General features: G+C 38.1%; 1 pseudogene; it reads left to right on the top strand.

Moving 5' to 3' along the window:
- Positions 1-13,686: 13,686 nt before the first annotated feature.
- LOC103263784 lies at positions 13,687-15,972 on the top strand (annotated as a pseudogene).
- Positions 15,973-17,345: the final 1,373 nt, after the last annotated feature.

Genomic DNA, 17,345 nt, shown 5'->3' with positions numbered 1-17,345 from the left:
GCTAATTTTTTTATTTATTGTAGAGATGAGGTCTCACCTGCCCAGGCGGGTCTCGAACCCACGGGCTCAGGCAATCCACTCACCTCAGCCTCCCAAAAACGTGGGATTACAGGCTGAGCCACCAAGCCCGGCAACAAAAAAATATTAAAGACACTAAGTACTATGATGTGAAGAAGTAATTGATTCCCATATTTGCTTTGTTCAGAGGTGACAATAAGAATATTTAACAATCAGTGTAACAGCAGGCTCTGAGAAACTAATACAAATAGTTGTATATCATAATACTGGAAAAGGGTTGTGAAGTCTTTATGTTTTATAAATTATTGGGTTTTTAGGCGAGTGTTTTTGTATGGCCCACAGGAATCCAGGAAAAGAAACTTGTTAACTAGACACTCAAAGACTCAGCATAATAAAGGTCATGCTTCCACAGGGTTAGAAGAACTTTAATATTTTAACAACCGATCAAATGAATGTACACATAATGATCACATATCAATCAGTATTGCTTTTTGACTTTGAAAATATTTTATTAATATTAATTTATGGGTGATGTTGACACAGTGATATTTGAACAACTTTTTGAAAGGTAAATAAATGTACAAACAAAACACAAAGTGGACATGGGTAGTAGTAGCATGTATTTTAGGCAAGAAGACACAAGCATGAGTTAGTTTGGCATTCTTGAAATGTTTAATACTTCAGTTTGACTGGAATACATTGGGGAATTAGAGGCTATGTTGGGTGATGGAACTGGTTAAAATTATAAAATGTTTTAAAAGGAGAGCATATTGTATGTCGTGACATAAACTTTGACCTATGGCAATATGGAATTATTACATGTTTCTTAGAAGAAAATTGACATAAGTGTGTTTGTGTGTGTGTGTGTGTGTTTTTTAAAGATGCGGACAATTGCCTTAGTGAGAGCAGATTGGAGCTAGGGAAGTCAAACTATAGCTTGGTATAGTTCACATGAGAGGTAATGAGGTCTTGAACAAAGCCAATATACAGAGTGGAAGACACAGATGGTAAAAATGGAATTGATTCAAACTATATTTAGAATATTACCACTTACATAATTTCATAACAATCTGGATGTGTGGTATATGGAAAAAAAGGAGAATAAAATGTTGATAATGATTATATTAAACCAAGATAAGGAATATAAGACAAGACAAGCATGTTTTTTGGGAGATAAACATGTTTGAACACAGTAGCATTTCAATAATTATTTATTGAAGAAAGTAAGACAAATTGGTAGCACCTAGTTATAGGACAATATTCCATAGTTATAATATTAAAAAAATGTATTTCAGCTGGATAGTCATAGCTCTAAAACTATTGTTATTAAAAGGGAGTCACATTTGTATTGATTCATCAACATTATTTTAATCTCCAAATAATTTTTTAGACCAGGAATCTATTCCTATGCCAGTCTACAAAATATTATTCTGGCTAACCTCCCCAAACTGCAGCTGTCTATAATAGTTCATGAATTTTATGACTAATTTATTTCATTTATTTGACTGATAGCAGTATGTATATGCAGGCTTTCTTTCCACTTTTAGTTAGATTTGAAAAACAAATCTGCTTCTGCAAATTGAATAAGCTTCCGCAGATAAAGTGCAACCTGTCTTAGTCTATAATATAAAATATTTTGAAGATGAATGCAGCATTAACAGATTTAAGCAAACCTTGAGCTGCTTTGTGGGCACAAGATATACAATTTAAAATTCTATTTAATAGCTGAAACTGTATGTAATGACCAGTTGAAAGATATAAATACAGTAATTATGGTATGTCAGATTAATTCACATGCCACTTAAATAATTGATTTCTATATAAAATGGAATAAACAATTTTGAATAATTAATAAGTAACCTGTTATTTTCTCTAAATTTTACTTTATTATGACAAGAACGCTTAACATGTTATCTACCCTATTAATGATTTTTAAGTGTACATATATGCACCATTTCCCCCTCCTTCCAGCAACCAATATTCCACTTTGGCTCTATGAATTTGACTATTACAGATATGTTATATTAATTGAATCATGCTGTATTTGTTTTTCTGCTACTGGCTTAACTTAGAATAATCTCCTCAAAGTTTATTCATGTTTTTACATATTGCAAAATTTCTCTTTTTTAAAGGCTAAATAGTATTCCATTTTTTCAGAGACCATATTTTCTTTATCCATTCATCTCTTGATGGACATTCAGGTTGTTTTCATAGATTGGCTAGGTGGATAGTGGTGCAATGAACATGGGAATGTTAATATATTTATGAGATATTCAGAAGTGGGATTTCTGAATTGTTAGATTTATTTTTAACATTTGAAGAACTTGTGTATCTTTTTTATAGTGGTGGCACCATTTTACATTCCTGCCAGCAATTTGACATTGTACTTCTAGCCTCTAGAATGAGCAAGAAACAAAATTTCTGTAATTTAAGCCACCCAGTCTGTGGCATTTTTTAAAGAGAAACAGTAGCAAACTAACACACAATGCCTAGAAATGACAAATCTATATTCTAGCTCAATAAAATTTTCAGCTGCAGACATTCCAAAAAATCGGATGATATAGTATGTAGCATTTTGTGGCTGGCTTTCAGTGTACAATACTTCATGTCTTTGACTAAATGTATTCCTACGTATTTTATTCTTTTTTTATGCTATTCTAAATGGAATTTTAAATTATTTTTTTTTTGGATTATTCACTGTTAGTGTATAGAAATGCAACCGATTTTTGTGTGCTGATTTTGTTTCCTACAATATTGCCAAGTTTCTTTATTAGTTCTAACATTTTTGTCATTGTAGTTGTTGAACCTTTAAGGTTTTATACGTATAAAATTCTGTCATCTGTAACCAGAGATAATTTCACTTTTTCCCGTCCAATGTGGATATATTTTATTTTCCAATTTCTCTGGCAAGAATTACTAGTACTATGTTGAATAGAACTATCAAAAATAAAATGATACACCAAATTAAAAGACAATTGATTGTCATATTTTTAATTATTTTTATCTTTTCTACAAGTCCCTATGTCTTTGTATGGTTTCTAGTTACTGTACAGGGTTCTTTTGTGTCAATTTAAAGGACTCCTGTCAGTCTTTCTTTTTTTTTTTTCCTTCAGCCTTTCTTATAAGGCAAGTCCAGTGCTGTTAATGCTCTCTCAACTTTTATTTAATGTATAATTTCTTTATCCCTCTTGTGTGAAGAATAGTTTTGCCAAAAATAAAATTTTTGGTTGACTTTTCTTTTCAACATCTAAATATTTCAACCTACTGTTTTCTAGTCTATAAACTTTCTGTTGAAAAATCAGCTGATACTTTCATTGAGAATCCTTTTTTACATGATTAGCCAGTTTTTTCTTGTTGCTTTAAATATTATATTTTCATCTTTGACTTTCAGCAGTTTTAATTATAATGTTTTTAATTATAATGTTTTAATGGGGTCTCTTTGAGTTTATCCTACTCGTGTTTATTGAGTTTTTCAAAATTGTAAATTCATGTTGTTATTCAAGTTAGTGAAGTTCATGCCCATTGTTTCTTCAAACAAATGCTCTGTTCCCTTCTCATTCTTTTCTTTTGTTAAACTTTCATAATATTGGTCCTCTTGATAGAGTCTCATACTTTTTTAAGGCTCTCTATTATGGACTAAATTGTGCCCTCCAAATTTATGTATCAAAGCCCAAACTTTCAATGTGACTATTTGGAAATAAGATATTTAAAAAAGCAATTAATGCTAAATGTGGTTATAAGCATAGGTCTCTAATCTGATTGTACAGGTATCCATTTAAGGAGAAAAAAAGACACCAGATTTCAATTTAATACCCCTACCCCCTCCTCTTTGTTCCATTTGTAAAGAGGAAAGGCTATGTGTGAGCAAATTGAGGTTACAGTCTGCAAGCCAAGAAGAGAGACAACACCAGAAACCAAACCTGCTAAACTTTGACCTTGAATTTCTAGCCTCCAGAAGTGTGAGAAAATAAATTTATGTTATGTAAACTACCCACTCCATGGTAATCTGTTATGGTAGTGTGAGCAAGACTGATACACTCTGATAATTTTTCTTCATTATTTTTTCCTTTTGATCTTCAGACTTGATAATTTTAAATGACCTCTCTTCAAATTATATGTTTATTTCTTTTGACTCTTCAAGATTGTCATTGAAAGTCTAGTACATTTTTCAAATCAGATATTGTATTTTCAGCTGCAGAAATTCTATTTGGTTCTTTTAAAATAATTTTTTTGTTGACGTTCTCATATTGTTTATAATGTTTTTCTGATTTAATTTAGTTCTTTGTTCATGTTATCGTCTAGGTCTATGAACATATTTGAGATCCTTCTTTTAAAGTCGTTGGATGTGTTGATTGAATCAGAGGAATGTGCTTCTTGAGGTATATTGTCTAGAGATGAATTTTCTTCTTATGAATGGGCATATTTTTTTGCTTGCCATGCAATTTTTAATTGAAAATGGGCCATTTAAAAAGCAGCCAACTTTCCTAGTCTTTGCAGTCTGACTTCATGCCTAGAAAGACCTTCACCAGAATGCTGGGGGAAGACAATGGCTGAGCCAGTTAGACTATGTGAGTCCCGGTGTGAGTAAGTGAGTGCATGGAAAATTTTGTGTACGTGCAAGTGGGCGTGTGAGTGGCTGAATGAGTGAGGGCCAGGAAGCTAGCAGCCAGGGCTCTCCTGGTGCAGTGGCTGGAGTCATAGCTGCTGGGCTTGGACACTAGTGATTACCAGGAAGCAGAAGCCGAGTGCCATTTTCTTCTTCTTTCTTTCTTTCTTTTTTTTTTTTTTTTTAAATCAACAAACCTTCCCTGGGAAGAAAATGTTGGGATAGACTGTCTAAGTGAGGTCTCGTGAGCAAATGGCCAGGCCCCTGGTGCAACAGCTGGTGCTGTAGTTTCTCTGCTTCATCCCTGGCTCTTCCCAGGTCACAGAAGCTGAGCACCATTATTTTTTTTTAAACGGACAAAAGTTTTTCTGCAAAAATGTGGTAGGGAGAAACCATCACCCCAGGTTCTATCTCACCATTGCACTAGGAGAGAGACTGCTGGCTCCTGGCTTTGCCTCACCACTTCAGCAACTGGCGAGGCACTGGCAGCAGGGGCTGCAGAGGGAGTTGAGAGACAAAGTTCCATGAAAGAGGACAAGAGAGACACCCCACCACCATCTTGAAGGCAGGGTAGGAAAGTGCTCCGACTTGCACACCACGGAGTGACTGACACGATTTCTTTGGTGGATCAACTACTCATGGATTGATCGTGACCCAGAGGTAATATCCTGAAAGCACAAATTTCAGAGGGACCTGACGAGTGCTGAGTTGCAGGTACCCCAGCCCCTTCCTTGATCCAGTCACAGTACAAAGGGTGTGGCCAGAAAAGGACAAGGAAGAACTCCAAAGAGATCAGTGGTGAGTTCGAGGTTGACCCAAACCTCCTCTACCCCAGAAATCCTCTGAATATCAGACCCACACAGCTGGGTCATGACTGAGAGGGACAAACCCAGTGAAGCCTGGATGTTATAGGAGAACTCCAATAGGAGAACTCCATTCCAAGATAGACCTGACTGGGGCACCCCTCCCCCATGAGTACAAACCTGGGGAAGGGACAATCCTATACCTCCCCACTGGAGGAGATCTCCCTGACCATATGAGAGTGGGAGGGGAAGCCTGCAGCCCCACCCACCTCCACTGCCCTTCCTCCTCCCCTGCTTTGGACACCGAGGAGAGAAAGAAAGAGGTGGTTCGGATTAGAACAATTACAGAACCTGCCACAAGAGGATAGGGTTTTTTTTTTAATTTTCAATTTTTTTTAACTTAAAAAAATATTTTGATTGCTTGTTTGTTAGTTCATCTATTTTAAAAATATTTTTCCTTTGTGCATGAATGTGTATGTGAGGGTTTGATCTGCATCCCCTCCAAATTTTTTTCTTTTCTTTTTCTGTTTCTTTCTTCTTTTATTTGTCATTTTCTGTTTATGTGTGTATGTGAATGACTGAGTGTTCATCTTTCAATTTTGTTGTTGTTGGTTTGTTTTTGCTCTTTTGTTCTTCTGGGTTTTTTGTTTTTATTTATTATAGTTTAAGGTGTGTGTCAATATATGTGTGAGGGTTTGACCTGAATTCCTTTTCCCCCCCCTCTGGTCTTTCTGTTTTTCTTCTCTATTCCCTTTGTGCTAGGCAGGTGTGTGTGTGTTTATATTTCTTGGGTTTTTTGTTGTTGTTGTTGCTGTTTGTTTCATTTCACTTTGTTGCCATTCCAGTTTGTTTTAGGGTGTGTGTATGTCTCTATGTGTGTGTGTTCAATTGTTTTTTGCATTGTTTTCTGCTTTGCATAGTCATATAGAGTGGTGGTGGGGAGTGGGTCTCAGGGAGCACATACCACAATAAGTGAACATTATAATTTGCAAGTAGTTTCTGAATCCCAATGCCCCATCCCCTACTTTATTTGAATTTCAAAAACTATAAGAGCTAGCAAAGCTTCCCATACACCATCCTATTTCAAAAGAGAAAAAATCCAGAACCTGGATCAGGTAAGAATAGAGGACTGATCAAACATCAGAAGGGAAAGCCTCTCCCACTGACACTGAATAACAGAACCAAAGAGAAAAAGAAGAGATATTCCACAAATGAGAAAAAACCATAAGAAAACCTCAGGTAATTTCAAGTGTACCAAAGACAAAACTCCTGAAAAGTCAGGCCTTGCTGCCTAAAGAATGGAAGTCATCAACAACTGGCCCCAGAATATGACAGGGATTAGGGAATGGATGAAAAGAGTGAATAAGACTAAAGAAAGACAAGATGCAACACTGAAAGAGCTTGTAACAAAGATTTTGGCAATAAAAAATTTCATCCAGGAAATAAATAACAAGATGACAAGCATGGAAAACAGAGTTAATCTAGCTGAAGAAAGAATCTCAGAATTTGAAGACCAGAACATGGAATTAACCAGCTCTGTAAAAAACATAGAAAGAAGACTCAGAAAGAAAGAGCAAAGCCTACAAGAGATGTGCGATTATATCAAGAGACTGAAGCTACGCCTGACTGATATCCCAGAATAAGAAAGGGAAATGGAGAACAACTTGGAGCAAGTATTCCAGGAAGTAATCCAAGAAAACTTCTCCATCTCACCAGAGATGTGACCAGCTAAGCACAAGAGTTACAGAGAATCCCCACAAGACATCAAATGAGAAGAACCCCTAGACACATAGTATTTTGCCTATACTATGTAGGCACAAAAGAAAAATTCTTAAAGCAGCAAGAGAGAAAGGTCAGACTACCTACCGGGAAAACCAATCAGAAAAGCAGCAGACCTATTAGCAGAAGTACTATAAGCAAGAGGGACTGGAACCCTATATTCAAAGTCCTCAAAGAGAAACAATTTAAACTAAGAATTTCCTATCCAGTCAAGCTCAGCTTCATCAGTGATGGAAAATTAAAATCCTTCCCAGACATCTAATCCCTAAGAGATTATGCAGCTTCCAGACCAGCTCTACAGGAGACACTTAAAATGGTATTAAGCACAGAAGAAAGAAAAAAAGAAAGAAAAAAAGAATGACCACACACTTCCCAAGAGAACAGCAGAGCACAGAATCAACAGAGAATACAGCACAACAAGAAACTTGAAAACACACACATACATCAACTCCAAAGTCAAAGAAAACAAGTAAACAAAGGGAAAAAATGTATAAGAGCCACATGACAGTGATAAACAATCACATTTCAATAATCAGCCTGAATGTGAATGGGCTAAAATCACCACTGAAAAGACACAGAATGGCAAACTGAATAAGAAACCATGACCCAATTATTTGCTGCATCCAGGAGACTCATCTCACTACAGAGGACACACACAGACTCAAACTTAAAGGATGGAAAATGTGTTTCCAGGCAAATGGATGACAAAAGAAAGCAGGAGTTGTGATCTTAATATCAGAAAAAACAATCCTTGAGCTATTAAAAATTTAAAAAGATGCAAAAGTACACCACATGATGATAAAAGGTTCAATCCATCAACAATAAATAGTCATCCTAAACATATATGCACCCAACACAAGAGCACCAGTATTTAAAAAGCAACTACTAAGTAAACTAAAAAAAAGATATTGACTCTAATACTATTATAGCAAGGGACTTGAATACCCCACTAACAGCCCTAGATAGATCATAGAAGCATAAAATCAACAAGGAGATGCAGAACCTAAACTTGACACTCAACTAAATGGACTTAATAGGTTTGTAAAGATTATTATACCCAACAACCACAGAATATTCATTCTACTCATTACCACATGGAACATACTCTAAGATCAATCATATCATTGGCCATAAATCAAGCATAAGCAAATTCCATAAGGTTGAAATATTACCATGCACATTCTCAGAGAACAGTAAACTAAAAATAAATATGAACACCAACAAAATTTCCCCAAAGCCCACAAAGACATGGACACTAAACAGCATGATGCTGAACAACTACTGGGTCAACACTGAAATCAAAGCAGAAATCAAAAGATTCTTGTAAACAAATGAAAATGAGGAAACATCTTACACAAACCTCTGGGATACTATGAGGGCAGTTGTAAGAGGAGAATTTATATCTCTATGAGTACACATCAAGAAAATGGAAAGATAACAAGTGGAGAGCCTAGCAAATCACCTAAGGGAACTGGAAAGAGAAGACCACCAAAACCTCAACTTTAACAGAAGAACTCAAATCACCAAAATAAGAGCCTAAATCTAGGACATAGATGACAAAAATATCATAGACAACATCAACAAAACAAAAAGCTGGTTCTTAGAAAGAATTAACAAGATTGATAGACCCCTAGACAGACTGACCAAGGAAAAGAAAGAGAAAGCCCACACAAATACAATAAAAATTACAAAAAAAATCAAACCACAACTGATTTGGAAGCAATACAAAGATTATCAGAGATTACTATGTACACCTATCTGGAAACAAACTTGATAACTTAAATAAAATGGAGGACTTTCAGACTTCACACAACCTCCCCAGGTTGAAACAAGGAGACACTAAGACACTAAATAGGCCAATAACAACCTAGGAAATTGACTCTGTCATACGAAAACTACCTACAAAAAAAAAAAAAAAAAAAAGCCCTGGATCAGACAGTTTTGCAGCAGAATTCTACAAAATGTACAAGGAGGAGCTGATGCCAATTCTGTTGAAAGCACTTCAGGTGCTTGAGAAAGTTGGAATTCTCCCCAAATCATTTGATGAAGCTAATTCACACTGATACCCAAACCGGGTAAATATCCAAAAAAGAAAGAGAACCACAGGCCAATATCCCGTATGAACATAGATGTAAAAATCCTCAACAAGATTCTAGCAAATCAGATCCAAAAACACATCTCAAAACTCATCCACCATGACCAAGTAGGCTTCATCCCCAGGATGCAGGACTGGTTCAACATTCACAAGACCATAGATGTAATTAAATATATCAATAGATGTAGAAACAAGAACCACTTGATTATCTCATTAGATGCAGAAAAATCTTTTGATAAAATCCAGCATCATTTCTTGATAAAAATCCTCAAACACCTAGGTATAGAAGGAACGTGCCTCAAAATAGTAAGTGCCATCTATGATAAACCCATGGTTAACACATTGCTAAATGGACAGAAACTGGAAACATTTCCCCTGAACACTGGAACATGACAAGGTTGCCCACTCTCACCTCTCTTGTTCAACATTTTGTTGGAAGTCCTAGCTCAGGCAATGAGACAAGAAAAGGACATCAGGGGTATCCAAATAGGAAAAGAGGAAGTCGTTATTCCTCTTTGCTGATGATATGATCCTATACCTTAAATCCAAGAGAAGCTGTCAAAAACCTGCTTGCACTGATAAAAGACTTTGGCAAAGTCTCAGAGTACAAAATAAATGTGCAAAAGACAGTTGCATTTACTATACACCAACAACAAGCAGGCAGAGATCCAAATTAAAAGAACAATCCTATTCACAATAACCACACAAAAAATGAAATACCCTGACCTCTTCCTAACCAGAGAAGTGAAAGACCTTTACAATGAGAACTACAAAACACTGCTCAAAGAAATCTAAGAAGACACGAACAAATGCAAAAATATTCCATGCTCATGGATAGGCAGAATCAACATTGTTAAAATGTCCATCCTACCAAAGGTAATCTATAGATTCAACGCAATACCTATTAAGTTACCAGCATTATTTTTTTCAAGCCTGGAAATGACAATACAGAAATTCATATGGAAACATAAACAACCATGAATAGCCAAAACAATCCTTAGCAAAAGAAACAAAGTATCACACTTCCAGACTTCAAACTTTATTAAAAGCCTACAGTAATCAAGACAGTCTGATTGGTACAAGAACAGGCATATAGACCAATGGACCAGGATAGAGATTTCGGAATAAAGTCTCAATTTCTCAACCAACTCATCTTTGAAAAAGCCTCCAACAACCACTGGGTAGAGAAGAACGTATTCAGTAAATGGTGCTGAGAAAACTGGCTGATCACATGCAGAAGATTGAAACAGGATCCCTACCTATCACCATATACAAAAATTAACTCTAAATGGATCAGAGACCTAAACGTAAAACCTCAAATTGTAAGAATCTTTAAAAACGCAGGAGACACCCTTATGGAAATTGGAACTGGCAACCAAATACTATGCAGAACCCTAAATGTCCATTTCTTAAGAAATAAGATAAAGCCGGGCTCAGTGGCTCAGCCTGTAATCCCGCGCCTTTGGGAGGCTGAGGTGAGTGGATTGCCTGAGCCCGTGGGTTCGAGACCCGCCTGGGCAGCGAGACCTCATCTCTACAATATATCAAAAAATCAGCCGGGCATGGTAGCGTGCACCTGTAATTCCAGCTACTCGGAAGGCTGAGGCGGAAGGATCGGTGGAGCCCAGCAGGCCGAGGCTGCGGTGGCCGGGAGCGGCCACTGCACTCCGGTCTGGGCGACAGAGTGAGACTCCAACTCAGAAAAAAAAAAAAAAAAAAAAAAAGAAATAAGATAAACAAGTGGGACTTCATTAAACTAACGAGATTCTGCAAAGCAAAAGAAGCCATAAAGAGAGCAGGGAGACAGCCCACAGAATGGGAAAAAAATATTTGCCAACTGTATATCTGAAAAAGGTCTAACACCTCGGATCTACAAAGAAAAATGAGCCAAAAGGAAAAAAAAAAAAAACAGCCCCATTAAACAGTGAGCAAAAGACATGAATAGACACGTCTCAAAAGAAGATACATGGGCAGCCAGCAGGCACATGAAAAAGTGCGCAGCTTCACTCATCATCAGAGAAATGCAAATCAAAACCACATTGAGATACCACCTAACCCCAGTAAGAATGGCCATCAGTAATAAAGCAAACAACAACAGATGGTGGTGAGGATTCGGAGAAAAAGGAACACTTCTACACTGCTGGTGGGTATGCAAACTAGTGCAACCTCTTTGGAAGACAGTGTGGAGATTTCTTAAAGAACTAGAAATTGACCTTCCATATGACCCAGCAATTCTCCTATTGGGAATATACCCGGAGGAACTCAAATCATTCTACAAAAAGGATACCTGCATAGAAATGTTTGTTGCAGGTCTATTCACAATAACAAAAACATGGAACCAACCATGTTGCCCATCAAAGCTGGACTGAATTTTAAAAATGTGGTACATATGCACAATGGAATATTATGCAGCTATAAAGAAGGACAGACATGTGGACTTTGAAGAAACTTGGATGGATTTAAAGTCGATCATACTCAGTGATCTATCACAGAAACAAAGAACAGAGTACGATATGTTCTCACTCATAAGTGGACCTTGAACCATTATAACACAATAAGAAAGGAATTGGCAGTAGTGGGAAACTGCCAGGGGAGGGGGGTGATATTGGCAGTTGAGGGAAACCCCTTGGAATGGAATGGGCACACCTTATTGACAAGGGTTCCTGAAAAATCAACATTTGTTTGCCTAACCCTGAAATGTATCCCACATCTTTATAATAATAATAATAAAAAGAAAATAACAAATTAGTGAAAGAATTAAAAAAAGAAAAAAAGAAAAGAAAAGAAGGAAGGAAACAAAAGGAGAAAGAGAGAAAGAAAGAAAGAGAGAAAAAGTAAGGAAGAAAGAAAGAAAAGTTAATTCAGTTTCTTTTTAAGGCTCTTACGTATTATGAATCATAAAACACAAAGGCAAGTTAGGTTAGAATTGTTGCAGCAAATTTTGTACAAAAAGAAAGGTGTGCATTTATCAGAACAGCAGCACTCCAGATTTTAATCTCAAATAATTGTTTACAGTTATTGCTTGGTAATTGTGAAGTGTGGGATGTAAGTAGATTTTCTAATACAAGTGTGAAAAAACAACTGAGGAGAACAAGAAACTTCCTTAACAGACTCACAACCTTAAATTGCAAGTTAAGTCATTAAATATTATCTTGTAAACCTATTAGTAGCTCTCATATTATACAATTTTGTGAAGATGGAAGACACTACATTGAAAAAAAAAATTGTCATGCCTATGCATTTTCCTTAGCTACTTTTCCCTGTTCCTTTTTCCCCCCAGAGATATCTATTGTGTTTAGATATATGATGGAAAACAAGAGGAATATAAAATAATGTGGAACCCAAATAGGAGCTTATAATTCTCATGGCCGGGCTCAGTGACTTAGCCTGTAATCCCAGTGCTGTGGGAAGATGAGGCTAGAGGATTGCCTGAGCCCACAGGTTTGAGACCCACCCGGGCAACTTGGTGAGACATCATCTCTACAATAAATCAAAAATTAGCCAGGTGTGGTAGCACATGCCTGTAGTTCCGGCTACTTGAAAGGCTGAGGCAGAAAGATTGCCAGAGCCCAGCAGGTCGAGGCTGCAGTGACCAGGAGCAAGCCACTACACTCCAGCCTGGGTGACAGAGTGAGACTTCAAAAAAAAAGAAAAAAAAAAAAATTCTGTCAAGGCACAAGATGGTATGTCATAATTTATAATGCATGCCTACATGTGCTGACTCATCAACAATGGTAAATGATGTACATTTTGAATTTAGTGTTATGGTGTTATGTACAGTTTCGAGTACATTAACTGTAAACTCAGTTCCTTCTCTCACACTCAAGAAAGCAATAAAAAAGCAATATTATTGTAGAAATAAACTTAAGTCCACTCTAATTTATTTTGAAAAACAAATAGTTTGAAATTTTGATGCTTTAACTGTTGTTAGTAACACGTCATTTGAGAGTGACTCAAAACACTGCACACTATGTTCTGACAACTATTCTGAAAATTGCTATTCCAAATGTAAATGGAAAGATAGTACAATAAATGCTACTGAACTTCAAAAGGAAAGATTCAAAAGGTTGGGTAGGCTATGTAGGTTTTGCAAAAGGAATGGGACTTAAAATCAAAGCATGATTATGCTACATTTTACAGTATTATAGTGAAATACACAGCTAAAACAAAAGAAAATCTCCCTTAATAGAGCATCAAAAATAATGGGTGATTTATATTGCATAGCTGAGTTACTAGGAAGATAAAGAAAATCTTTAGGCCCCTGCATGCCGGGTCTGCGAGCCTGTCGCTGGCCCGGCTCTCCCCTCCCCAGCCCCGACAGGCAGCGGCTACCCTGAGGAGGCGGGGAGGGTCGGGTCGACCGGCCAGTGGGCAGGCAGGTGATGATGCTGAACTTCTGTGCTGCCCCCAACTGCATGCGGAAGAGCATGCAATCCAACCTAGCGTTCTTCAGGTTCCCACAGGAACCGGCCAGGTAGATGCCAGAAGTGGGTGGAGAATAGTAGGAGAGCAGACTTAGAAGATTAAACACCTGATCAACTAAATAAACATTATCAATTATATGCCAAACACTTTGAGACCTCTATGATCTGTAGAACTAGTCCTTACAGGACAGTTCTTTGAGAGAATGCAATACCAACAATATTTGATCTTACCAGTCATTTGAACAATCCACATAGTAGACACAGAAGACTAATAAAAGAACTGAGTGAAGATGAAATCAGGACATGGAAACAGAAAAAAAATTGATGCAACTTGCGAACAGGAGCAAAATCATAAAGAAACCAACAACAGCAATGCTCAGACACCTGGTGCTGAAGGAAGGGGCGAGGAGCAGGATGAAGATGTCTTAGTGCTAAGCCTGGAAGAGAAAGAAAACAAGGAATATCTGAAGTCTCTGTTTGAAATCCTGATTCTTATGGAAAAGCAAAACATCCCTCTGGATGGACGTGAGGCTGATGAAATCCCAGAAGGTCTCTTCACACCTGACGACTTTCAAGCTCTACTACAGTGCCAGATAAATTCTGGGGAAGAGGTCCTAAGGAAGAACTTTGAGGCAATAGTGGTGAACATGTTGTTCTGTTCAAAAACACAGCAGAAGCAGATGCTGGAGATCTGTGAGAGCTGTATTCGGGAGGAGACTCTCGGAGGTAAGGGACTTGCACTTCTCCATCATCACTGGTGATGTGGTGGACATAGCAGGGGAGGAACACCTACCTGTGTTGGTGAGGTTTGTCAATAAGTCTCATAACCTGAGAGAGGAATTTGTGGGCTTCCTGCCTTATGAAGCCGATGCAGAGATTCTGGCAGTGAAATTTCACACAATGATAACTGAGAAGTGGGGGCTGAATATGGAGTATTGTCATGGTCAGGCTTACCTTGTATCCAGTGGGTTTCCTTCCAAAATGAAAGTTGTTGCTTCTAGACTTTTAGAGAAATATCCCCAAACTATCTACACACTCTGCTCTTTCTGTGCCTTAAATATGTGGTTGGCAAAATCAGTGCCTGTTATGGGAGTATCTGTTGCATTGGGAACAATTGAGGAAGATTGTTCTTTTTTCCATCGATCACCACAACTACTTTAGAACTTGACAATGTAATTTCTGTTCTTTTTCAGAACAGTGAAGAAAGGGGCAAAGAACTGAAGGAAATTTGTCATTCACAGTGGACAGGCAGGCATGATGCTTTTGAAATTTTAGTGGACCTATTGCAAGCACTTGTTTTATGTTTAGATGGTATAAATAGTGACATGTGTATTAGCTGGAATAACTGTATAGATGGCAGAGCATTTGTACTCTGCAGTGCAATCACAGATTTTGATTTTATTGTTACTATTGTTGTTCTTAAAAATGTTCTATCATTTACAAGAGCCTTTGGAAAAAATCTCCAGGGGCAAACCTCTGATGTCTTCTTTGCAGCCAGTAGCTTGACAGTAGTACTACATTCACTCAATGAAATGATGGAAAATATTGAAGTTTATCATGAGTTTTGGTTTGAAGAAGCCACAAATTTGGCAGCCAAACTTGATATTCAAATGAAACTCCCCTGGAAATTCTGCAGAGCTCAGCAAGGCAACTTGGAATCTCAACTAACTTCTGAGAGTCATTATAAAGAAACACTAAGTGTTCTAATAGTGGAGCATATTATTCAGGAACTTAAAGATATATTCTAAGAACAGCACCTCAAAACCTCTTAAGTGCTTATCTCTGGTACCCTCAGTCATGGGGCAACTCAAGTTCAATTCGTTGGAGGAACACCATGCTGACATGTATAGAAGTGACTTACCCAATCCTGACATGCTCTCAGCTGAGCTTCATTGTTGGAGAATCAAGTGGAAACACAGAGGGAAAGATACTGAGCTTTCATCCACCATTTATGAAGCCCTTCACCTGCCTGACATCAAGTTTTTTCCTAATGTGTATGCATTGCTGAAGGTCTGTGTATTCTTCCTGTGATGAAGGTTGAGAATGAGCACTATGAAAATGGATGAAAGCATCTCAAAGCATACTTGAGGAACACTTTAACACATCAAAGATCAAGTAACTTGGCTTTACTTAATATAAATTTTGATATAAAACATGATCTGGACTTAATGGTGGACACATATCAGACTCTATACAACTAAGTCAGAACTTCCTACAGATAATTCAGAAACCATTGAAAATACCTAAGAGACTTTAGATAGGCTTTCTCTTATATTTGATATTTGGAAGAAATCTGTAAGATGTATGTAGGTCATTTGATCACTGAATATCTCTGCTATAGGCTTCCATTGAATACATTAGCCATTGATGTGCCTATTTAAGTGGCCCAGTTGAATTCTTGCACTTTGAAGACCTATCTGTTTTTCCAGAAGAGAACATTGAAAGTGCCACGTTTTGGCCCCTGCCTGCTGTGCGGGAATCTCGAATCTTGGCTCTCTCCTCAGCTACATCGTTTCACCCAGCACCTAGAACCAAGTCGTCAGTCACCCAGGGAGGCTCTAGGTGCCTGCCCTTCAGAGATACCAGCACCATTTCGGGCTGAAGTATCCTGTGGGGTGCCTAAAATCACTCTCACTGCTCACCACCTGCCCTTTGGAGCTCTGGAGCTCTGGGCCCACCCTGGCTGAGGCACCAAGCATACGAACCCATGCTTGTGTATGGAAACGGCATATCTTATGGAGGTGCTGATCGGAGCAGCTCCAGAGGAGAGAACTCCTGGCTTCCTCCTCCACCCCAGTCTGCTTGTGGCACACTAGATCCAGCGTCCAGCTGTGCAGCTGATCCCCATTGCCTCGCACGCCACCACAGCCCATCATAGTGGATTGCCCAGGGACCCAGACGAGTGGGGAGAAAGGATCCGCAAAAGAGGAGCTGCCAACCTCAGCCATTTTCCAGGCAGAGATTTGCATTGCCCAGCCCACCTACGAGCAGCCTCCATCTTGGTTCCTAAGTAACATCACTAAACAGGAGACAAATCCCCTCCCCTATGATGAATCAGATGCAGGCAACTGAGTGCCACAGACCTCTCAGGCAGCAGGCTAAAAGAACAAACCCAAGTTGTGAGTAAATCTAGCTGCCTGCAATGAAAGCAAAGGGGAGAGGCTAGAGATCAGAGCTGAAGAGACTTTAGACACTCAGGAAAGATTCCAGAGCTAGTCTGATTTCTTTTTTGACTATTGATTTTATCATTTTGACTGTTTGTTTTGCTCACTGTTGTTTGCTTTTTGACTTAGACTATCTGTTTGTGTTGGGGAAAACACATCAAAAGGCATGATTTTACTGGACTGTCTTTGTGTGGCTACTGGTATGCTTTAGGGAATTTTGCTTATGTGTCTTTTTCACTTCTCTCTGGCCTTGTGTCTCTTTTTCACCTGTTAGTTGGTATGTATGTCTGTTTTCCCTCTCACTCTTCTCTCTTTCTAACTTCCTGTTGACTCCCCCTTCCTCCATTATTTTCCTCTTTCATACCTCCTTTTGTTCCAGGGACCAAACCTACATCCCGCTGCACAGGCAGATTGTAAGGCAGTGGGAAATAGGTTCCAGTGTGACCATACACCTGT

Source organism: Carlito syrichta, unplaced genomic scaffold (assembly GCF_000164805.1).
Source record: "Carlito syrichta isolate Samal-C Ts95f unplaced genomic scaffold, Tarsius_syrichta-2.0.1 Scaffold305258, whole genome shotgun sequence".
Lineage (NCBI taxonomy): Eukaryota > Metazoa > Chordata > Mammalia > Primates > Tarsiidae > Carlito > Carlito syrichta.
This window is presented reverse-complemented; position numbering and strand designations above follow the sequence as displayed.